Source organism: Pan troglodytes, chromosome 16, assembly GCF_028858775.2.
Source record: "Pan troglodytes isolate AG18354 chromosome 16, NHGRI_mPanTro3-v2.0_pri, whole genome shotgun sequence".
NCBI lineage: Eukaryota > Metazoa > Chordata > Mammalia > Primates > Hominidae > Pan > Pan troglodytes.
The window spans coordinates 43,818,241-43,843,866 of NC_072414.2; the positions used below are offsets into that span (position 1 = coordinate 43,818,241).

Genomic DNA, 25,626 nt, shown 5'->3' on the forward strand with positions numbered 1-25,626 from the left:
CAGTTTAAAGGCCCCAATGTCATGTCCTCGCATTAACAACCAAGGCTACAATGCAAGCCCTGCCGTGTGCGCTTCTTTACAAAAGGTCAAAGTAAAAAGGAAATCTATACCAAAGAGCCTCTAGATACTATTTCCAGCTTCGGGGAAGTCCATAGTAGGTACTTCCACGGGTAGAGAACATTGTCTTAGACTGGGATAAGGGTTGGTATTCGCAGTCCCCTTCCTACGTTCTGCCCATTGTAAAGACCAGGGTCAGCGTTGAGCCTCGCCCTTCTTGCTAGAACTACAACTCCCAGGATGCCCCGCGGCATGGGAGTGCGCACGCGCGTCGGAGGCGAAGGAGGAACCCACCGCACCTACAGGGCGATCGAGTGAGGGAGCTGCTGGCGGGTGCGTCTGGCAACTCTTTGGGAGGCCGACGCGGGCGGACCGGCGGGTGCTGGGAACCGAGCCTCGGCTTGCGGCCGGCAGTTTCCGTGGGTCTGTGAAGAGGTCGGCGGCCCCTGCGGGCGCCAGTCAGGTAAGCCCAGCCCGGTGCTTTCCAGGAAGTCCGTCTGCGGGCGCGGGTAGGGAGTCGCACCGGCCATGGTGGCTGAGGAGGGAGAGGTTGCTGCCCGCCGGCCGCCCGACTCCAGGCTCCTTCCCGACGGGTCCGTCTCGGGGAGCAGGGGTGCGCGGGGGCTGCTTCTGCGCGAACGGCGGGGGACGTGGGGCGCGCTGGGCGTCGCCCGCCGGTCTAGGCGCGCGAACCCGGCGTTCCCAGTGAATCACCCGCGGCCCGGGCTCCCGGGTTCGGGACCGGCCCCCTCCCCTCCCGCTGAGCCGCGGCCGAGCTGGCTCCCTGCACCCCACCCAGCGTCGCCGGGACACGATCACACCGAGCCTCCTTCAAAGGCTTCGGCTTGTTGAAAGTGGGGCGGCGGAGTTGGGGAGCCAAAACTTAGGGCACACCCTTTTTGTGATTGAAATGTGGCTGCCCTTGCATTCACCGGTTTGATCTGTCTGCTCTTAGAATTAAGTTCCTAGCTCCCAGGCAGCACAGCTGGATCCGGCTGGAAAGTTTGTGTGTTAGTTTGTTTTGAGGACGTGACTGTGTCATTATATTTTTGCTTGCGGGGGATGGTGTGTTTCCTCCGCAAGCCTGCATTCTGATTACAAACAGAAATGGGAAACAGCCACAGTTTCTTTTTTTCGTTTTAATGTTTAGTTAAGAATCGCATTTCCAACTTGCCCTTGGCCTCTGTTAAAACCAAAAGTCATCTGGCAATGAACACTGCAGTAAAACTTACCCCAGGAGGCCATACTTCAACAGGAAATAAGCCTGTGGAGATTTAAGTTAGTTATGTGCAGCCTCCCTTGGTTTGTAACATTTTCATGCAGCTCATGTCTCCTCTCCTTTTCTGAGAAACCTTCAGATTAATTTTTTTGGCAGATTAAATCGATTAATTGGCCCGTCAAAAATATATTAGGCTTGGAAAAATAGCTCTGCCAAGTCTCATTTACTCTTGCTAGTTTCTTCTTCCTAGGCACCTTTTCACCTTTAAGAGTCAGCAATCATAATAGTTACAGTCGCCTTTCTTACACATTCCTACGAAAGGAACAAAACGAATTAAAATGTCCCAATATATTTTAATTCTTTGAGCTTTCTTTGCTTTTGCAACTCTCAGAAATTGTAGTTTGCTGATCTTTAAAATTAGGTTGTTGGACCAGATGGCGTCCAAGATTATTCTGCCCCTAAATATCTCTGGTTTTTAAAAGTTCATTTATTTTGCTCATTCAGGAAACACTGGCGATATGAATTCCAAGTCCTATGATAGACATGAGAAAGAGCAAACATGAGTTCTTGAGAATGCTGTAGACCTACTGCTCAATTTTATTTAATCATATTTTTTATGACTAATTCCTAAATTTTGTGGTATATCCAATATGCCAACCTACATTGTAATTAATAACTTCATCTGAAATTAAATAGGTACAGGTCAAATCTCATTCAAAGATTTTTCGTGTCTTAATTACTGGCCCATTGAAACAAAACAGGTTTGGTACAACAGAAAGGCCCTGAATGGTGGAGGGCAGTCTTTTCAAACACTTTAGCAAGCATAATTCATTCAGGATATTCTAGGTTTGAAGTAGAGTCCAAAGTCTGTATGTCTGATGGGTGATGCTGTCAGAGACCATACTTTGAATGTCAAGTGTGGGGAGGTAATTTTAGAGGTATTTTCAGGTGTTTTTAATGGCAATTTAAATACTGGTACTGATAACTGATATTAGATACATAATTGATGGCTTTTTCAACTCTCAGTTTTTTAAAATACTGTAGTCCTATGAACTCTAACAAGAACAATTGTCTTCATAAGTTTTTCTCCTTCTTTCCTTTTCCTTTCTCTTTGCTAGTTTTTCTTTTTTCTCTTTGCTTTTTTTTTCTCTCCTCCTCTTCCTTCCTTAATTGTTTTCATTCACATTAATTTGGCAATTCATGAATTCAAGTATGTGTCTTGCCCCATTCTGTATTCTGTACAAAGCAATGTTTCAGGCTCCTGGTGAATATGTATAAGACATGAGGCCAGGGCCGGGCCTGGTGGCTCACACCTGTAATCCCAGCACTTTGGGAGGCCAAGGTAGGAGGATTGCTTGAACCCAGGTGTTTGAAATCAGCCTGGGCAACATAGCAAGACCCTGTCTCTACAAAATAAAATAGATTAGCCAGGTGTAGTGGTGATGCCTGTAGTCCTAGCTACTCAGGAGGCTGAGGCAGGAGGATTGCTTGAGCCCAGGAGTTTGAGGTTACAGTGAGAGACAATGATTGTGCCACTGCACTCCAGCCTGCGTGACAGAGTAAGACCCTGTCTCTCTAAAAAAAGAAAAAAATATATATACATTATATATATATATATATATATATATATATATATATATATGAATGACATGGTTCCTGTCTAGGACCTTATTCTCTTTGGGATTAGGCAGATATACTTACGTATAGTCCACAGCACTTGTAAGAGCCACCTGTAGGGAATAAAAACGTGGTAGATATTCAGGAGAGATATTTTCCAGTTGCAGGAGTGGGGAACAACTAAAGTCAATATTTTTTTCCATTCACTGGTCATCTCTTTCCCCAGGCTATACTGTCTATGCTGTTTGAATGTATGTGACATATCTACATAGAGTATAGTGGAATTCTGTAAATTTATTTTATTTGGAACCTGAGATGAGCCAGATACATGAACATAATTAGAACCGGATGTGGTGGCACGATTCTGTAGTACCAGCCACTTGGGAGACTGAGGCAGGAGTACCACTTGAGCCCAAAAGTTCCAGGACAGCCTGGGCAACATAGCAAGACCCTGTCTCAAAAACTAAAACAAAAGAGAAAATCAGTTATATCTGAGCAATATCACAGGGAGGATGAGAGGCTTTGCGGATAAAAATATACCTGGATAGAGGGAGGGAGAAAGATAAAGAGGAGGATCCAGTAAACAGTAGAGGAAAAAAAGGCTTTTAGTAAGGTTTTCTGGTGTCAGTCTGATGTATACTGATATTTAGGCTGTGTTGTAGCTGGCAAACTACTCTTCACACTTTTCAGTTGCTCTTAACTTTAATATGCATGAGCTCTCTCGATTAGAATAGATGAGGAGGGCATTATTCTCTAGGCCGTGTGGCTAAAGCGCTATCATCCCTTGGTCATTGATAGTCCTTGCTGACATTTGATTTACATGCAGTTTTATGTCAGATCCTTTAAAATCACAAATATATGGAGAGAAAAAAGGTATAGACAATAGAATATTCTACTGGGCCTATAACTGGTCCATTAAGTGCTTATTTAAATTGTAAACAATCAAATTTAATTTGATGTTTATAAAAAATTATGTATGTGAACATACATTCTGTCATCTATATGTGTCTGTAATCCATTAGCTTATTTACAATGATCAAAGAATAGAAGTGTGAATAAATCAGAATGGCACATGATTGAAAATGCTGTGTAACTGAAGATGCATTTGTGTAGTCTTGAGGAATTTCATTTGAAACAAAATTGTTAGTCTATATCTTGAAGCACATTGCTACTTTGTATTTTTATTGATGTATAATTAACATTCAATAAAATGCACATAATATCCAGTTCAAGGAGTTCTGACAATTGTATACACTGTAACTTCTACCAAAATCATATAGAAAACATTTTTTTTAAGTCACCCTAGAAAGTTCCCTCACCCACCTTCCTCCAAAGGCAATCACTTCCTGACTCCATAGATTTCTGACACTACAGAGATTTTTTGACTGGTCTTGGACTTCACATAAATGGAGTCATACAGCATGTGCTTTTTTTGTGTTTGGCTTCTTTCATGTAAGAAAGATTCATCTATGTTGTTGGCAAGTATCAGTGGTTTGTCCTTTTAAGTTGTTGAATAGTATTCCATTGTACGAATATACCCCAATTTATATTTTCTCCTTGATGGATATTTGGAATAAGATTGTTATGAACATACTTTTACAAGTTTCTTGATAAATACCTAGGAGCAGAGTTACTGAGTCATAGGGTATGTGTATGTTTAACTTTATTAAAAATCTGCCAAACAGTTCTCCAAAGTGGTTTATACTGAGTTCTACTTGCTCTGTATTTTTAGTGTTGCCAATGTTTAGTATTGTCAGCCTTTTCAATTTTAGTCACACTGCAGGATGTATGGTTGTACCTCATTATGGTTTTAATTTACATTTTTCTGATGATTAAGAATGTTGAGTGCTTTATCATATGTTAATTGGCTATGCAGTATCTTTTTTTGTGAATTGTTTGTTCAAGTCTTACCTAGTCTTTCATTGGGTCATTCATCTTTTTATTGTTTGTAGGAGCTCTTTCAAGGTACCTTGTATTCAAGGTACAAGTTCTTTGTCACATATAGAGATAGATGTGTTGACAGTTTTTTTTTTATACAGTCTGTCCCTTGTCTACTTTCTCAATGATATTGTGATGAGCAGAAATTTTTAATTTTTATAAAGTCTGTTTTATCAATTTTTTGTATTATGGCTAGTGTTTTTTGTCCTGACCAATAAATTTTTACCAGTGCCCAGGATTGCAAAGAAAGCTTTTTCTTCTAGAAACTTTATTTTTCTAAGTTTTTCATTTGAGTCTGTGATTGATCTCAAAGTAGTTATTATTGTGTTATGATATAAGATAGGAGTTTGGGTTCATTTTCCCCCTATATAGATATCTAGTTGTTCCAGCAACATAGGTTTAAGAAAAACTTTCCTTTCTCGGCCAGGCACAGTGGCTCACACCTGTAATCCCAGCGCTTTGGGAGACCAAGGCAGGCAGATCATTTGAGCCCAGGAGTTTGAGACCAGTCTGGGCAACATGACAAAACCACATTTCTACTAAAAATACAAAAATTAGCCGGAAGTACTGGCATGCACCTATAATTCCAGCTACCTGGGGGGCTGAGGCAGGAGGATCATCTGAGGGAGGTGGAGGCTACAGTGAGCTGTTATCATGCCACTGCACTCCAGCCTGAGTGACAGAGTAAGACCCTGTCTCAAGACAAAACAGAACACACCTCTTTTTTGTTTGTTTTTCTCCATTAGATTGACTTGGCATCTTAGCGCGTCAGCTGAGCTACTTTGCATTTTAGTTGTGCTTATATTGTCAGTTTCTTAAGCACGGACCCCGACCTTAAAAATTAAATGTTTATGCTCCTCTTCCAGATTGGGACTTGACTGAGATTGATCCAGGGCTAGTTACCATGTATTTCCTGATGGAAGAATGTTAAATATGAATTTGAATTTTAAATGGCTTTTCTGTGGGTCGAGTTAATGGAGACAACCTCATTTTAGAAGCAATTGCATCTTCCTTATAAAATAGGCAGATGTTTAGAATGAAGGAGATGTAAGCAAGGAAAGATCACCTAGGACTCCAACATAGCAAGCTATAGGGAGCTTAATATTTCTTGTTTATTGGCTTGATCTAAATAGATGCAATTATATATAAGCCATGTGTTTTAGTTTCCATCTTTTTCTGTTTTGTTTTGTTTTGAGACAAGGTCTCAATTTGTCACCCAGTTTGGAGTGCAGTAGTGTGATCTTGGCTCACTGCAGCCTCGACCTCCTGGGCTCAAGCAGTCCGTCAGCCTCAGCCTCTCAAGTATTAATAGCTGGGACTACAGGCATGCACCACCATAACTGGCTAATTTTTGTATGTTTAGTAGAGATGGAGTTTCATCACGTTTCCCAGGCTGTCCTTGAACTCCTGAGCTCAAGCAAACTGCTCACCTTGGCATCCCAAAGTGCTGGGATTATAGGCGTGAGCCACCACACCCAGCCTTAGTTTTCATGTTTCTACTCCATTGTCTATTCCAATCCTTTGTGATGCAATTTCTGAATTTGCCTTGGAACTATTTTTAGGGAGACAGTTTGGTTATTTTTTTCTTCTAAGTTTATTTGCTGATAATACACTAAGTTGATAACATTATTTTAAAAAGAATGTCACCCCAACTTCATTATTCTTATGTAGCTATTTTTACTTTTCCTCATTTCTTTCCAGGCCTGATGCATTCTCATACATATTTTTATATGATTGTAATCATAGTGTGCATATTGTTTTTTGTTCAGAGATTGAGTTGTAACTAGTGAATGCTGTCTCCCTTAGGTAGATCACCCTTGTTAGTAAAGACAAAGATTAGAGATGGAGAAAAGACAACTGGGGACTTACCAGTGAGGAGTCTTGAATCCTAAAGCTTAACTAAAATAGAAGCAGAAAAAAGCTAAGATTTTCAAAGACAGGATTACCTTTCTGTGGAAATGCAGGACAACTTTGGTTTCCTTATTCGTTCCTTCCCCCTTTCTCTAATATATAACAGCTTTAGTGAGATATAATTCACACACCATACAATTCACCCATTTAAAGTGTACAGTTCAGTGGATTTTGCTACATTCAGAACTGTAGAACCATCACCACCATTTTAGAACATTTTCATCACACCAGAAATAAACCCCTTACCATTAGCAGTTACTGCCTAATTCCTCCCAATTCCACCCTGGTCTCCCCTACCCAGCCCTAGGCAACCACTAATCTACTCTCTCTTAAGATTTGCCTATTCTGGACATCTCATATAAATGGAATCATATAATATGTCGTATTTTGTGCCTGGCTTCTTTCACCCTTATACTACTCTTAAGAATTCGTTTTCACGCCTATAATCCCAGCACCTTGGGAGGCTGAGGCGGGTGGATCACGAGGTCAGGAGATTGAGACCATCCTGGCCAACATGGTGAAACCCCGTCTCTACTAAAAATACAAAAATTAGCCAGGCATGTTGGCACACACCTGTAGTCCCAGCTACCCGGGAGGCTGAGGCAGGAGAATCGCTTGAACCTGGGAGGTGGAGGTTGCAGTGAGCCGAGATCATGCCACTGCACTCCAGCCTGGTGACAGAGTGATGCTCCGTCTCAAAAAAAAAAAGAAAAAAGAAAAATACTGAAATACAGTCAAGGTTCCTCCTGAGATGTGCACCCTTTTTGAGCTATAAAGATATCCACTGCCTCGGGTATATATGTTCAACACCTGCACCCACTCACTAAGGAAGGAACACAAACACACTAAGACAAACTTACAAACTAAGGTAACATATACAGTGATGATAACCCCCTACAAATAAACAGTTTCATATCTGGGCATAACTAAGCATGAACATCATGATAAGTACATACAAGTGAACACAGTTCCTGAAGTGTCTGTGAGAAAGTGAATAAAAACATGGTAAACTAGAAGAAAATGAGGGCTGGGTGTGATATATATATATATATATAGACTTGTAGGTAAGAAGATTGTTGTATTTCCTTAACCATAGCATAGCAATTCTTTTGAGCAGGATATTATTAGTAATACTTATACAGTAGGGGATTTCCATCCATGTGGAAAATTACAACCAACAAAATATTTTCATTCCCTGGGTGTGGTGTTAAAACTTTGATGAGGAGTTAAGGAATATTCAGAAGAAGCCCCTCAAATGTATATGAGTCTGGCTTATATTCAGGCAGCCCTTACCCTGAGGCAAACGTGACAAGATATGATACAACCCCCAAGATTTATTTTCATTCATGGTGGGCTATAATTAACCCAGGTTAATACTCTTAGGGAACTATTCTTTTTTTTTTTTTTTCCTCTTTAATATGCCCACTTGAGTGCTAGACCAGCTGAGGAGTTGGGGGTCTAATTTCACTGGAAATACCAATAAATATGTGATGATTTCAAAGTCATGACCACCCCACTTTTGTTTTTCTCCTGTTGTCCCTAAGATTTACAGTTTCTTGGTGAAAAATTACAGAACCCTACACAGAAATGGACCAAGGCAGATGTGTAGGATTTCACCTCTGCAAGGCCTTCGGGGCAGGTGGGCTCTTCTGTTAGTCCTCAGCACACCCTCTGTGCTTGCCTTTCCTCTGCCACTTTTCTTGAACCCCCATTATTATTCCTTGTCAAGTCATCTCACTTCCTGCTTTCCTTAGACATTGGCCAGCATTCCAAGTGATATAGTGTGCCCTCCACCAGAGAATAGCTGGCACTGCTTTAAGCCCCTTAGCCTTCCCTCCTACCTCAGAAGAAACTGTTTCCTCTTTTTCTTCTCCCACTGCCTGAATCTGGTATAGCACACAAGGGGAGCCTCTGCAGAAATGTTACTTGAACTGGTCCCTGAAAGATGTGAAAGGATTTGAACATGAGAAAGAGTGCAAAAGGACATTTCCTGTGTAATGAACCGTGTGATGTAAGGGCTGCAGGCGGAAGAGCATGGAGGCGTACTTACTTCTGTGTAACACAGGGTGTGTGAAGATCGCTCCTTTCCCTTTACTTTTCTTCTTCTTGCCCTGGCTTCCCTCCCAGCTCCAACCTTTTTCAGCCTGTGCTTTGATCTCTTTGTTTAGTATATACTTCTCCACCCCTCTCTGTCTAGCTAATTCTGTCCCTCCCTGACCACCCACAGTGATCTCTGAATTTCTGTACACTAATAGCCAGTACCATTCTTTTGGCAGTTAATTATATATTTTCTTGAAAAAAACAAAAAGCACTTTATGTGCATGTCTCATTTTCCCAAATACAGTATGTTAGTCAAGGTGTTTAGGTCTCCGGGAACACAAACCCACTTAAGCTATCTTGCTAGATGGTATGGTGGCAGAGCTGGGAGTTGTACTGCATTACTATTGTAAGGCCGCTGAGGTCTGTGAAATGACCTACCGCTGGAACCCAGAGCAGACACTTTGAAAGTCTCTGTCCTCTCTCTGCTTGTAGGGCTCTCTTTGGCTTCTTTCTGTGCCTCTGCTCCATTTTAGGACATTAATTTTAATTTTTAAAAAATAGTATGCATTACTGTGTAATTTATCTTGATTGCTGAGCTTTTTTGCACCCTATTAAATACTGAGACACCCTGAGGCAGGTGCCTCCTTTCCTTCTTCCCTGTAGCCCCAGCCCTGCTTCATTCTCTTCCCTGCAGACTGACCTTCTGTGCTTTCCCCTTAGCTTCAGCTTCAAGGTGACTAGCTTGTTATGGTAGTGCCTCCAGACTTGGTGATACCTTATGTCTCAACTTGAGTTTTGTCTCCCAGCTTTCCAGATTTCTGGAGAAGAATTGAATTTGATCCGTCCTGGTTAGATTGAGAGTGGTGACCCCTGTACCAAACAGCTGTGAAAGATGGGGCTTTGTTATGTTGTTTCTTTGGCTGTATATTTCACAGGGACTGGAATAAGGGGTGGGTCCCCCCACACAAGGAGGTTTGGGGTTGTTCATCTCAAAACATGCTTATTTTGATGTCAGAAGGAAGTGAGCATGCCTTCTCTTTTTTGGTATGTTCCCTGCATCTGGCAGATTGACAGCTAAGAAATAGGTGTATCTCTCTTTTTTTTTTTTTTTTTTTTCATTTTGTTTGAGACTGGGTCTCACTCTGTTGCCTAGGCTGGAGTGCAGGTGTGATCATAGGTCCCTGCAACCTCCGCCTCCCAGGCTCAAGCAATCCTCCCACCTTAGCTGCCCAAGTAGCTGGAACTAAAGGCACGTGCCACCATGCCTGGCTAATTTTTTGTAATTTTTATAGAGATGGGGTCTCTTTATGTTGCCCAGGCTAGTCTCAAACTCCTGGGCTCAAGCACTCCTCCTGCCTTGGCCTCCCAAATTGCTGGGATTACAGAGGTGAGCCACCACACTCAGTCTTCTCTTATTTGGTGTCTATTTATTCCTATGACTTGCCATTTGACCATTAGGATTAACTTTTAGGTATAATAGTCAATTCAGAGCAATTTTTTTTTTTCGAGACAGGCTTTCGCTGTCATCCAGGCTGGCGTGCAGGTGTGATCATAGCTCACTGCAGCCTTGAACTCCTGAGCTCAAACGATCCTCCTGCCTCAGTCTCCCAAGTAGCTGGGACTACAATTTGTACACCACCACACCTGGCTAATTTTTCTAGTGAGCAATATTTTTAATACTTAAAATGAATTACTAAAATTTGTGTTATCATTTGGAAATTTTCTAATTTTATAGCAGATTAAATATTTTTTAAACATTTCTTTTTGAAATTTGTTTCTCAGTTCAGAAAGAATAGGGGAGTAGAATATTGATAATCAAAGAGTGACAATACAGTACAACTTTACTGACTCCGCTCCCAGCCCCATTAGGATATGATAAAACCAAGTTCTCACATCATTGATCTCAATGCTTACTGAGTCCCCTTATATTACTTTATTTTATGTTAATTTACTGTCTACCATGTTGCAGGCACTATATTAGGGGCTGATAATGTAAAAATAGGTCCTTGCCCTCAAAGTGCTCACAATCTGTGGTGGAAATAGATTGTGGTCTCTCTGTCAGAGACATGGAGACTGATTATGGTCTGGTGAGATAAATATTGATAGAAGTGTGGGCAAAGTGGTGGGCTAGCACCTCTCTTCTATTATTTTCTTTGTGTACATTGATCTCTCACTCTTCTGTATTCTCTTTAGTCTCCAACTCTCTCAGTCTCTGCGCTTAATTGCTTATGTTATGTGGATCAGAGTATAGTATGAACAATATCTCATTTACTTAATGTGAACTAATGAAGTGTTCCTTAAAAATGAAGATAATATTTAATGAAGATAATGACTATTAGCTAACATTGATCACATACTCTGTGTTAGGTACTGTTCTAAGTGATGTATATATGTTATCCTCATTTAACAAATTAACATATCAATCCCATGAGATGGTTACTCTTATTATTCTTATTTTACGGATGAGAAGACAGAGGGACAAAACAATAGTTCAATATCTTGCCCAAGGTTATAAAGTTAGCAAGAAGTTGAAATCTTTTTTGTAAGTTATTTTAAATGTCATTTTTAAAATAAGATGTATTATAATTAATTTCTCCTGCCCTTCTTAAATGGAGTCCCTGATGCTTAATTTAGCCAAAATGATATGGGAAATAACAACTTTAGAATTCATTTTTTTGCATCATTTATTGTACCGTGCTATTGAATTGCCTTCTGAGATTGTTGACGTTTATAGGCTCTTAGAAACTGCATTAAATTGTCCCACACTTTTGTGTTTTGGTTACTTGGTAGCTTTTCCTTTTCTTTTATCTCCAGCTGTGGCTTCTTGCTATCACCTAATATCACTTAATTTGCTTCTGTTAATGTGTAGTGTGTAGTATCATAAAACTAAAAACATGGCAAAAATTGAGTATTTTTTAGAGGAAGTGTGATATTGTGTAAAACGTATGGCTTTTAGGGTCAGGTTCAAATCTCACATCCACTACTGAAAAGTACATATCCTTGAGCAGGCTCTTAGCCTTTCTGAGCCTCAGTTTCTTCATCTGTAAATTGGAGATAGAACTATTTTGCAAGGTTATTATGAGGAGATGTGTATGATAAAGTGCCTGGCATATAACAGGTATACAAACAAAAATTGATTCCTTTCTTTTTCACTTCATTATAATATGATATGGGACATGATCCCTTTATTCTGAGAGACTAAAGTAAAAAATGAAAGAAATGTTTTCCTATGATGTAATTAAGATATAACCAGTTTTATTCTATCACTAAAGGTAATAATTGATAGTTGTTGTCATAAGTGTTAATTTCAGATATATTATCCTGAACTCCTGTTTTGGGTCCTTCTAAGCTCTCAGCAACCTCCTCTCTTTTCCTGCATTATTTTCTTTTACTTGTATGTGGCTCCCTTTTTTTCCCTCATTTGATATTAAAGGAAAAATGTCCTTTAGCCCCCTTCTAAAGAACCTATCCCAAAGCAGACCTTATGTCCTGGAGACTGTGAACCAAGCTTCTTGGCCAATAGCAATGATTTCTATGACTTCCCTTCTTTCATCAGTTCTGCTTTCTTCAGTTATCACCAGTCTTCAGTATTAATTTGTTTTTCTTTCTGCCTCCACCCACTCCCATTTCTTCTTTCTCTGAAACTATCCCCAATCGCCACTAGCTGTATGGTTCTCATTATTTCAGTAGTTTTTTATGGTTTGGAGTTTTTAAAATTATTATTTTGAGATGGAGTCTCATTCTGTCACACAGGCCGGAGTGCGGTGGCACGATCTTGGCTCACTGCAACCTCCACCTCCTGTGTTCAAGCGATTCTCCTACCCCAGCTTCCTGAGTTGCTGGGATTACAGGCATGGGCCACCACGCCTGGCTAATTTTTTTTTATGTACTTGTAGTAGAGATGGGGTTTCACCATGTTGGCCAGGCTGGTCTCAAACTCCTGACCTCAAGTGATCCACCCACCTTGGCCTCCCAAAGTGCTGGGATTACAGGCGTGAGCCACTGTGCCTGGCCTGGTTTGGCTTTTTATTATATGTTTGTGTGTATTTTTCAAAGGCTATATTGTGGTAGTTCTTATCATTTATAGTGAACTCTCCTGTCTTAACATCATGAGGCATTTCTGCTTCTGTGCCAGAGGTTTTGTGCCTGCTATCTTGAAACTGCCTATTAAAACCTAGTGAATACCCCTCTCCCCTCACTTTACTGGACTGCATGCTGCTTCTCCATAGGCGAATACCCTAGCTCATGTCACCAGATTACTTTTTTAAAAAACAATTTTATCAAGGCATAATTTATATACCGTCAACTTTACGTATACAGCTTGATGATACCAAATTACTTTTCCTAGCAAGCCCTCTTCAGTGCTGTCTGTGGTGTGTAAGTCATCTTGCCCTTTCTCTTTGTGTTCCAAAAATTGCTTATGGTGGGTTGTGTGGATGTTGATTGTGGCTGCTGTGTGGTTACTTACAAGTGCCCTGTCTGTTGGTTATTTTTCAGCTATTCATTCTGAATATCATAGTACTTCATTAGGCATGAGGTTTTCTACATTTAGGGCCTAAGGTCAAGGTAGTGGGGCAGTGTCATTTTCTTGAAGAATTGACTCTCTTTTGCCCTACTATTGACTGAGTTCATGCTTTTATGCCACCTCATGAGAATTATACCCTAACTCCAGGAGTTACCACATCTCTTTTTGAGTGGTATTACATTCCCCACCTCCCTCATGAAGTACAAAATACATTATGCAAATTTTAGGCCTTGTGCCTCTTGAAAAACCTATTGTAACTACTACTCCCTTTCAATCTGAAAATTAATCATGATAATAAAGCTTGATGTATCTCCAGGCCCCTGACGTTGATTAGAGTAATACCAGTGGTATCTCTAAGTCAGAAGTGTGCTGTGGCTCTGAAGGTGCATATAAATGCCTTCACCATGTAAGAGTGAGGCATGGTCCATTGAGGAGCATTCATTCTTACCAGCTGGGGCACCGTACTCATGACTCAGTGGTGAGCAATGGGGCTAGATGGTATGCCATACCTGGAGCACTGCTGATCTTGAGAGGAGGAAAAAGAGTAGTCAGAGTTGGAAGAGCTAGAAAGGCTTTGGAGAGGACAGACTTCAGCTAGTCTTTGAATTGTGCAGCGTGTGGATAAGATAGAGAGGTGAAATTCGGGCCTGGGGTAAAAAGGATTGTTTAAGAAGAGTGACATCATTGTGGGAAACAAATGAGGCGGCCAGCTGAAGATGAACTTTGGATATCTGTGAAGCCCTGAGGAATCTAGCCTGATTAAAGCAGAGGATTCCTAGTGATTCTTAGAGCAAGTAGGAAGGGGAGTTTTATCAAAATCACCCGAGAAACTGTCAAACTACAAACACCTAACAAGAAACATTTCTAAGTAAAGGAGTAAAATGTTAAAAGCAGTGTTTTAGGTGACTGTAGGCAAGATACAGATGTTAGAGCAGGAAAACAGGAGCTTAGAGTCAGTTTGCTTGTCTAGAGCCTGGTCTGACAGAGGGCTTAGTAAAGCAGTATTTTTTACTTCCTCTTTTTATGAGGTTCCAGAAATTTCTCTAGGTCCTAGAACCTTTCCTGGGAAGGGGCAGGGCTCAGAGACATAGGGCTTTGAAGAGCCTGCATAGGACTTTAGAAAGTTGTTTGTCTTGATGTTTCCTTAGGGAAAAGGTTTTGAGAAAACATACCCCAAAACTGGCCTCAATCCCAGTTTCAGGATTTCAATTAAATAGGGCCTTTGGTCCAAAGCTGTGGAACTTGGGAGAATATATAATTACATATTTCTTAAAATGAGCTTTGCTATTGGTTTCGCAGATTGCTAGTTTTTTTTCTTTTAATAGCATTCTGAAATTCTAATATGACTGTATGATGGCCGATGGTTCTTATTTTGTTTTTTCTACCAAAGCACTTCTTGCTGTTACCTGAGTGTGGCATGCATAATTCTAAAGTCAGGGATAATATTTGTTATTTTTTCATATACAGCATCAAACTGCAACAAATGATTGAATTGTCCTTTAAATTAAAAAAATTAATAAATGATAAATGCACATGGTACAAAACTCCTGGGGTCCTCCTGGATATATAGCAAACACTGAGTGAACCCTCTCCCTTGTATCCTCAGCTAACTAGTTTATCTCTGGTTCTTGTGGATCCTTCCAGAGTTATTCTCAAGCACTTATTTTTAAAAGTTGATTGTTTAGATTTGGAAGGACCTTGGAGGTCTTTTGTTAACCAGTAGACTTTCTTGAGGTACTAGAAAAAAGTGGGTCACAGTTGAGGAATAGATGTAAATGAATGATGGGGGGAGGAGAACCCTCCGAAACTCCTTAAAATATCACCTTCTGCGGTTAAAGCCTTTATGAAACCTGTTTCCCAAAGGCCTCTTTCCTAAATTCCAAGTCAATTTTTCTAACCTATTTTTTCTTATTCTGAAGTCTTTTTTCTAATATCTTTCAGTACTGTTCTCCTCTTGAGAGTCTTGGTTATAAAATTTAATTAAAGAGAGGCAGTAGTTAACTACTGTTAAATTTATTTTAATAAGAGGAAAGGAAATAAAGACCAAGGCAGAAATGAATGTGCTACTTTAGTATTCTTACTACATTGACAGAATTTATATTTAATTTTGTGATTGAAACTTTTTTGCATTAATTCCTATGATTTATGATTTGTAGGGAATTCATGTTTTCATGGAAACATGTCTAACTTTATTATGGAAATCAATGTGAAAATAGAAAATTAGCTGTATAAGTTTGCTTTATTTGGTGAGTTTTCAGGAAAGCATTTATTAATATGGTCATACTACTGTTAACTTTTTTTTCCCCTCTACTACTTAACAACATTGGCTCATGCTTGACTTCATTATTTACTTTGTTCATTTTTTAAGTCTATCTGGTTCTGGTTTTTCAAGTCACTTTCCTGCAGTATTTCAGCTTTTGTATGTACATGTCTAGCATGATTCAGCTTTCATATTTTTCCTTTTTACTTATACATTGTTCACCTTGGCAGTGATGAGGGCAAGTCAGTATTTTTTTCCCCCAAGATTGGGTTAAATGGTGTTTCCTTAAAATCATAGACAATTAGAATTAGAAGAGACCTGAGTCCATCAGGCTCAGGGATGAAATGACTAGGTTTCAACCTTTGCCAAGTCTCATCTACTGGTAGTAGCTGCCTAAGGACTGAGGGAGGATCTGTGCTCAGAAAAAAAGGCTGTTTGATTTGCCGTGTTTGTCATGGACGTGGAAGAGCCACCTGTCAGAACCAGGACTATATTTTAGCTATTCTTCATCTAGCCCAGGAAACTAAGAAGAGATTAAAGTCAGAACCCCTAAGTCCATAGGTCCGCTCACCCTCAGTCTGATGCTGGGAGCTAACTAAGTGCTAGACTTTTTCTCCTGAAGAATTTTGGTTCCAGCCAGGCACAGTGGCTCACATGTGTAATTCCGTACTTTGGGAGGCTGAGGTGGGAACATCGCTTGAGCTCAGGATTTTAGACCAGCCTGGGCAACATAGTGAGACCTCATCTCTACAAAAAATTTAAAAATTAGCTGGGCATGGTTGGCACACACTTGTTGTCCCAGCTACTCAGTAAGCTGAGGTGGGAGAATCGCTTGAGCCCAGAAGGTCGAGGCTGCAGTGAGCTGTCATCACTCCAGCCTGGGTGATAGTGGGAGACTCTGTCTCAAAAAATAAAACAAGAAAAGAATTTTGGTTTCCTCTGGGTTTTGTTTGTTTTTCCTCCTCTGGTGATAATTGAATCCTATTAATTACATAGGTTTGTCACAGTTTGTTATAGAGCTTGGAGAAGGACTTCGGAGTAATCAATCAAGGAGTCAGAAGGTACAGAAAATTCTCCTTATTCTAGCAAAGAAAGGGAGCTTCAGTTATATAATCTAGCTAAAATTAAAAACTTTTAAAAATCTATTTTTAAGACTGAAGATTTTTCCATTAAAATTTAAAAGTACACTACTGACTGAGCGCAGTGGGTCACACCTGTTATCCCAGCACTTTGGGAGGCCGAGGCAGATGGATTACTTGAGCCCAGGAGTTTGAGACCAGCCTGGGCAACATGGTAAAACCCCATTTCTACAAAAAAAAAAAAAATACAAAAATAAAAATTAGCCAGACATAGTGGCACGCACCTATTGTCCCAGCTACTTGAGAGGCTGAAGTGGGAGGATTGCTTGAGCCTGGGAGTTTGAGGCTGCCATGAGCCATGTTCATGCCACTACACTTTAGCCTGGGTAACAGGCTCAAAACAAAACAAAACAAAACAAAACAAAAAACAAATCTAGTTTGAAGCCCAGGAAATTTGGAAGGATTGAAACTGAGGAAAAATAATACCTTTTGTTCACTGCGTAACATTCAACTTGCTCTCAGCATGATTTCTTTTAGACCTGGCCTAGTTTATTTTAGGTTTTATGTGTTCTTCAATGCTTACTAACTTGGTGGATTAAGAAAATTCTTGCAAGAGGAAGAATGAGTCATGGTGATACTTCCCTTTGGGGGAGAGAAAGAAAACTCTCAGATTAATCTCACCATTATGCACTTGGCATGGATTCAGCATTTTGATTGATGGCTGAGCACTGATAAATCTTTCCCTGTAAGCCACTTCATATCATATTTGGTTTTGTTCACAGTAGGACTGGTAGAAGTCTCTTTTTCAGTTAACCAGCAGAGATAAAGAACTCTGTAACCTTATTACCGTCAGAGACTTGTTCGTATGATGTCATTTCTTTTTTTTAAAGATATTTTGAGTTTGCAACAACTGGGAAAAAACATTTCCCAGTCTACCCAGTCTATTAAACAAACAAACCAAAAAATTAAAAACTGAAAAACATTTGGTGCTGAGAAACTGGGTATGCTAAGGGTGTGGCTATTTTGGCATCCATCTTTGGTATGCACAGAGTGGGTTCCTCTTTGACCTTGCCCTGTGTCTCTGATGCTGCAGCTCCACTAAGAAGAAGAAAAAGGGGAGGTGGGACAGAACTGGGAGCTGGTTTGCTACTATTCGTCAGAAAAGGAAGTGGGGCACCTACAAGAGAGCCACGGAGTCTCTCAGCAGGGTCTTGTTGAAAGATTGTTTTTGAAGTGGTGTGAATAACCTGTCAAGTATTTTCTTGTAATAATCACAGAACTGATCTGGCTACTTTCTACTTTAAGGTAGTCCTCCGTGATCTGCTTCTAATTACATCTCTTCTTTATTCTAGCCCTAACAAGTTTTTCTGCACTGCCTTCAGATTTCAAACTATTTTCTCTGCAATCTATAAATTTCATTTTTTAAAATGCAAGATGGCATTGGTAGCAATGGCAGGAAAGACAGGGCTACTTAGGTTGATTAGTTTCCATGGGACTTTTACACAGAATAATCAACCACTATTTTTTCAACTACTATGTGCAAAGCAGCTATCTCACTGAGCTGTGCTAATATCTGAGTCAACAAACCGTAGCATCCCCAAAACGCCACAAAAATTATTAAAATACTGTCTTTTAAGCTTCATTATATAGAAGAATCAGTGAACCAAACAAAAGGATAAATTTAGCATCCAATATATTTCCTTTAAAAAAGTCTTAGACAGGCATGGTGGCTCACGTTTATAATTCCAGCACTTTGAGGGTCTGAAGCAGGAGGATCACTTGAAGCCAAGAGACCAGTCTGGGCAAAGCAAGACCCCATCTCTATCCTCCTCCATTTGCTATCAAAGTAATATACGTTATATACAACTAAAATAAAATGGGCATTTTTTAGAAGGTAAATATGTGTGCCAATACAGTGCTTTGAGCGTGGTGGGTATTGCTACGGTTTGAATGTCTGTACCTTCCTAAAATTCATATGCTGAAACCTAATCACCAATATGATGGTATTAGGAGGTGGGGCCTTTGAGAGGTGAGTAGGTCGTGAGGATAGAGCCTTCATGAGTAGGATTCATGCCATTATAAAAGAGGCCCTAGAGAGCTGCCTTGCATTTCCATCATTTCAGGACACAGCTCCATCTGTGAATCAGAAAGTGGGCTTGCACCTGACTGAATCTGCTTGTGTCTTATTGGACTTCTCAGCCTCTGGAAATTGTGAGAAATAAATTGCTGTGGTTTACAAGCTACCTAATTTATGGTATTTTGTTATAGCAGCCTAAATGGGCTAAGACAGACACTGAATATATTCTTTGTTTATAATTAGTGTTATTTAGAATTATAAGCTTATAAAAAGGAAACGACCTTATGAGAGTCTTGAAACTCCCTTGCCTTTGAGGAATCTGCCACATTGTCCCTGACAGATATTCATACTCAGCCTCAACAATCCCAAGAATACATAGATGACTGTCTTTACCTTAGCCTTCTCCATCAAAGAGAATGTTCTTCAAACCAGCAGAGATGAAACTCAACCTTAACATTAAATAGAAGAGTATTTTGATGTTTTGAATGTTAAAATCTCCAGCCGGAGATAACTTATTGTTACATTATTTCCAGATTAATTTTGAACCATGTCCAAACAGAAAAGGGAATGTCAATTTGAATTTTTTTAATTGAAGTAAATTGAAGCAGATACTTGGGAAATTGTTGGCTAGTGAACTGTATCTACTTCAAAAGATTACATGGATATTCATCCAAAGGGAATATTTTGATCCTAACTACTATTATCTAATATGTGTCAACACTGAAATAGTTTTATTTAAAAGTAAACATATATAATCACCAGAAGTTTTCTTCAGCATGAAAGGATATGACTGCCAGTCAGTATCTGAAACAAAGGCAAAGCTGAATTTAATGCTTACTATAATAAGGGAGAGCAATGCTGGCTAGACACAGTTTCTCTAAGAAGAGGAGGCCAATTTCTTATTTTGGGGAATTGTGGAATTCGGGGATTGGCAAACTTTCTGAGGCTGTAGTGGGTTAACATAATCTGTAGAAGTATGACTATGATTGGCTGGCACTCAGAGGAGTGTTTACTGGAGTATGTTCCCGATCAGCTTCTTTCAGAAGTTGGGAAGCTATTGCAATAGCCCAGATAAGAGGAGATAATGGCTTGGACCAGAGTGGAAGGAAGCAGTGGAGATGGTAAAGACATGACTTTTAAAGGTAAAACCAGCAAGATTTGCTGGGTGGATCATGTGTGGAGTGCAAGAGAAATCAAAGTTGACTCCAAGATTTTTGGCCTGAGCGACTAAAGAATGGTGTTGCTGTTTATTACATGGGAAAAACATGGCAAGAGCAGGTATGGGGGAGAAAATTAGGAGTCTGTTTTGTATGTTTACATTTGAGAAACCTGTTAGCCATCCAAGTGGAGATTTTACATGGATAGTTATTTGCAAGTATGGAATTCAGGAGAGAGGTCCAGATTGGAGATATCAATTTAAAAATTATCAGTGTATGAAATCACCAAGGCAGTGAGTATAGAAAGAGAAGCTGTCCAAGGAACTAAGTACTGGGGGCACTCCAACATTTGAAGATGAGGAAGATGAGGAGGAACCAGCAGAGGAGAATGAGATGGGGCAGTCAGGGAGGAAGGACCAAGAAAAAATGATGTCCCCAAAGCCAAGTGAGGAAAGTGTTTTATGGCCAGACACTGTGTCTAATAGGTCTCGTAAGATGTGGACTAAGGTGGCTCCTGCCTGTAATCCCAGCACTTTGGGAGGCCAAGGCAGGTGGATCACCTGAGGTCAGGAGTTCAAGGCCAGCCTGGCCAACATGGTGAAACCTCATCTCTTCCAAAAATACAAAAAAAATTAGCCAGGCATGGTGGCTCACACCTGTAATCCCAGCTACTCGGGAGGCTGAAGAAGGAAAATTGCTTGAACTCAGGAGGTGGAGGTTGCAGTCAGCCGAGATCACACCACTGCACGTCAGCCTGGGTGACAGAACGAGACTCTGTCTCAAAAAAAAAAAAAAAAAAAAAAAGATGAGGACTGAAAATTGACAGTTGGATTTAGCACTGTGCTGGCAAGATCAGTTTGGGTGGAGTGAGTGGTGGGGATGAAAGCCAGATGGGAGAATATTTGAGGCAATAAGAGGGAGAGGACCTCGGGTTACCAAATATAGACAGTTCTTTTAAGTTTGGCTGTAAAGTGGAGCCAAGAAGTAGGGTAGTGTCTGGAGAGGGATGTGAAGTAGAAGGAGAGTTTATATGTTTTTTATTTGAGGTATGTATTACAGTCTGTGTGCTAATGGGCATGGTCCAGTAGAAAAAGAGCACAATTACTGGATAATTGTGCTCTTGTATAAATGTATACTGGAACCCTTGTATAAATGAGCAGGGATGGGATCTGGTTCCAAGAGGCAGGATTGGCCTTAGGTAAGAGACTGGACAGTTTATCCATAATAGCAAGAGGGAAGGTAGAGTGTATGGGTACAGGTGTGGCAGGTTTGTCGATATGATGGGAACTCAGATGTCATTTTATGATTGCTTCTATATTCTCAGTGAAATATTAAGGTAAGGTCATCAGAGAGTGAGGGGTAGGCAGTATTGAAGGTCTGAGAAAAAAGAAGTAGAAAAAAGTCATCTAAGAGAGTAGGAGAGTGACTGGACTAGGATTTGAAATACTAGAATATTAGAATTATTAGGCAGTACTCTTTGACATTAGTGGTGATACATTTTAAATGTAGCCAGTCAGTTCATGTATTTTTTTCTCCAGCTTCATCTGCCACCCTGGTGCTGGTGAGGAGTAGGAAGAGTTAGGTTGTTTGTTTGTTTGTTTGTTTGTTTGAGACGGAGTATCGCTCTGTCACCCAGGCTGGAGTGCAGTGGCGCGATTTCGGCTCACTGTAACCTCTGCCTCCTGGGTTCAAGCGATTCTCCTGCCTCAGCCTCCTCAGCTGGGATTATAGGCACACGCCACCACGCTCAGCTAATTTTTGTATTTTTAGGAGAGACAGGGGTTTCACCATGTTGGTCAAGCTGGTCTCGAACTCTTGACCTCGTAATTCGCCAACCTTGGCCTCCCAAAGTGTACAGGCATGAGCCACCGCACTCGGCCGGAAGAGTTAGTTTTAACCAGATGTGGAGTTTTGCCAGAGGAGTTCCAGAGAGACAGAGTCAAAGATGTTGAGAGTTGTGGAGGGGCACACTTATTGGTAAGGATAAGGACTGCTGGGGGGTGATAACCATGGGGATGTGGAGCTGAGGTAAGCTGAGGACTGGGCTGTGAGAAGAAAGAAGGTCAGGGAACTCAGAGTAAGGGGATCATCACTACGGTTCCTGGGTGCCAGATTCATGACTCTTCAGCAGTTTGACCAGTAAGCATTGAAAATCTTGGAAAGAAAATAAGAAACAGCAATTGTGTAAAAATTTTTTAAGGCATGACAAGTTATTTGCTTGTTTCACTTTTTAGACTCAATCTTTTGCAAAAAATGATACCAGAAATGGCATTAACAAAAAGACATGTTCTTTGGTTTAGACTGTGAATATGTTTAAGGACAGCCAGCAAATGTTTTATTTAGTAACTTTTGATTGGTTGATTTTGTTTAGTTAGTTGATTATCATTATTATGGGTTTGTTCATAAACTGTCATATTAGGACCATTCACAATGTGGATCTCAAAACAGATTACGATGAAAATATCAACCAAGAAACTCTTTTTAAAGCAGGCTTAGAAATACAGGTGGCATAGGGCAATGTTCAGCTCCTCAGGAAAAAAATAGGTGTGGAATAAGAAATATTATTAAATACTAACTGAAATTGACTTAGAAGTCATCCTTCGTGCAGCTCGTGTTTTTATCCCCTACAGCCAACCGCTGTGTTTCCAAAACATATCACGTTTATCTACTTCTCTCCATCTCCACAGCCACAACTCTAGGCAAAACTGCCATCATTTCTCACCTAGATTGCAGCTATTAGCATAGTCCTAGGCTGAGAGAGCTGCTTAGAGACCTCAGGTCCTAGCTCAAAAGTCATCTTTCAGAACAGTCTTTCTGAACCATTTAAGTTAGCCTTCCTGATCCTCCCTACCTCCTTTGCTTTAAGTTTTCTTCCTTATAGTACTTATTGCTGTCTCGTATTACCTTCTTCCTTTATTAATTGGTTTTTGTCTGTATGCCACTTTTAAGATAGGGCAGGGAACTTGTCTGTCTTGTATACTGCTTATGCCTGTTGTCTAGAACAAGTAATTCATGGCGTAGGGAATGTTCAAAAATATATGTCAAAAGAACAGTAAGTATATTGAAAAACAAATATTCATCTGGGAATCTTGAGATCAAAAAAATTCTCTGATCTGGTGGGTTGTGGAGATTGAGCACCCAGGGATCCTAGGAGAAGCCAGTGAGGAAAAGACAGCATAACAGTCTTAAGCCTAGTGCAACTGAAGAGAAGGCCTCCAGCACCTGAAGTGGAGTTAACCTGAGGCCTGGTGTCTCCTGAAGAGGAAACTCATTTGGTTACGTAAAAAAAAAAAAAAATCAAATTTTCATTTAATTTCAGAGATGACTGATGAGCAGATATTTTTGTTTTGTTTTTAGCTGGGGGAGATTAGACAGCAGAGAACTCTGAATACTAAGCTCAAATGAGTTGATAGGGAAGAAAAGGTGAAGAAGGGGCTGCAAAGGATCAACGGAAGTATCAAAAATTCATTTTCAGCCCCCCCTTTAGTTGTGATAAGGGGATTAGAGTTTGGGAGCAAGAGGATACTAGGTAGCTGGAGGAGAAAGAGGGAACTACCAAAGAAGGGAAAGCAGAGATTGATGTGTGATCCAAGTATATCAAATTTGTGTTAGCTATGTACTGTACCTGGCGATGGCAGCCCAGTGGGGAATGAGATCTGGGAGAGATTCTCTGCTCTTCAAGAGCTTTACAGTGTCTAGTGAGAGAGACAGGTGAAAGACTAACTCCAATACAGCATAATTGTTGGTTTGAAGTAAGTTTGAGGGGTGTCTTTATGGAGTAGCTGGCCAGCCAGCTCTGGGATAGGATTTCAGGTGATGGCCCACAGCTTTGTCTTTACAGAGACACAATTTCAATCAACTGGTAGGTGTCTAATCTCTTAAAAACTGGCATGTAGCAACCATACTCATAAAAAAGACTTATACGTAAGCCAAAATATCAATTTATTAATATCTAGTGAGGAAAGCTACATGAATAGCTGAATTTTAATTAGAAGATATCTTGGTGAACATTGAGAAGAATAAGAGGAAATAATTGGATGATGAAATATTGCCTTCTTTATTGTTTATTTATTTTTAAGACAGAGTCTCACTCTGTCACCCAGGCTGGAGTGCAGTGGTGCAATCATGGCTGACTGCAGCCTGGACCTCTTGGGTTCAAGTGATCCTCCCACCTCAGCCTCCTACTAGCTGGGCCTACAGACGTGGGCCATCATGCCTGGCTAGTTTTTTGTATTTTGTAGAGATGGGGGTCTCACTATGTTGCCCAGGCTCGTCTCAAACTCCTGGACTTAAGCGATCCTCCCTCCTTGGCTTCCCAAAGTGCTGGGATGACAGGCGTGAGCCACTGCACCTGGACTTTCTTTAGTTATGGTACTGTAATTTTATATATCTGATTTTCTAGGAAACACTCTTACCATTTTATGTCAGTATTTTCAGTTACACCCTTAAGTTTTGAAGTTACTGATGTACATACAACCTGTGGTTATAATGGATGTATATATAAAGATAATAGCAACAACAGTTTGGGCATGATGTCTTATGCTGGTAGTCCTAGCTACTCAGGAGGCTGAGGAGGAGGGATCACTTGAACCTAAGAGTTTGAGGCTGTGCCACTGCACTCTGGCCTGACAGAGCGAGTCACTGTCTCTTAAAAAAAAAAAAAAAAAAAAAGATAATGGCAACATCATTAAGGAAATCATTAATTTTGCCTGGGTGTGAGAATGGAGACCAGGGAAATTTTCAGGTAAGATAGGACATTTTCAGCTAGGTCTTGAAGAATATGTGAGGTTCAGTTGAGGATAGAGGTAGATGGGAATGAATGCATTTTTTCTAGAGAGAGGGAACATAATAAGCAAAGGAATAGAGAGGCCTAAAGTTTGTGGCCTGTTTGGAGTATAGGCTATGTGATGGGGAGCAGTCCGAGATAATATAGGAAAACTAGCTAGTCAGGACCAGCTTCTGAACTGTGTATCTTATGCTGAGGAGATTGGACTTTCTCTTGTAGGTCAGGGATGGGCAAACTTTTTCTGTAAAGGGCCAAATAGTAAATATTTTAGCTTTGCAAGCCATCTGGTCTCTGTTGCAATCACTCAGCTCTGTCATTGTAGCACAAAAGCAGCCATAGGCAATACATAAATGAATGAATGTGAATGTGTTCAAATAAAACATTTACAAAGACAGGCAGCAGGCCGAATTTGGCCCCCTGTAGTTTGCCTAACCCTGTTGTGTTTAATATGAGTTATATAAGGCTTTTGGACCAGAGAGCAATATGATCACATGTATGTATTAAAGAGAGAATGGATAAGAATCTGAAAACTCTGAGCCCGCCCTATGGAAATGGTGGTGAAATGGAGGTTAACAACTCATAGAGTATCTCTCTGAATCATATGATTCTACATTTTAACAAATATAGTCAGTGTCGATACCTTACTCCCTACACAAATATAAAGCTTGAAGAAAATAAGTGGAAATTGGTTGAACAGAGTAGAACATTGGCTTCTCAAACTTATATATAGATCCCTTTTAAAGGAAAAAAGCTGTCGGGCCTCCTAGTGTTAATTGACAATCAAAACAAAGCAGTTCTCCCAGGTGCTGGTGCAATGATAAATATAAATGTAAATATGGCAACTGAAATCCCACAGCATTGCTTCTTTTTAAGTGATCCAGAGGATCTAGAATATGGCTATTAATTTTTAGAAATTATTCTTATAGAAAGCTAAAATTTAAGACTCTTAGCAAAATGAGA

General features: G+C 40.3%; 1 protein-coding gene across 9 annotated transcripts in view; it reads left to right on the plus strand.

Annotated features, from left to right (window-relative positions):
• Nucleotides 1-254: 254 nt before the first annotated feature.
• TMOD3 (tropomodulin 3) overlaps nucleotides 255-25,626 on the plus strand; it is a 117,525-nt gene continuing 92,153 nt past the window's right edge. For 8 of the 9 annotated variants that reach the window (XR_010151672.1, XR_008539581.2, XR_010151673.1 and 5 more), the window contains exon 1: nucleotides 310-520. The gene's annotated coding sequence lies outside the window, so the exon portion shown is untranslated. Of the gene's footprint in view, nucleotides 521-25,626 lie in introns of all 9 variants that reach the window. The other variant, XM_523077.8, reaches the window with a different exon arrangement.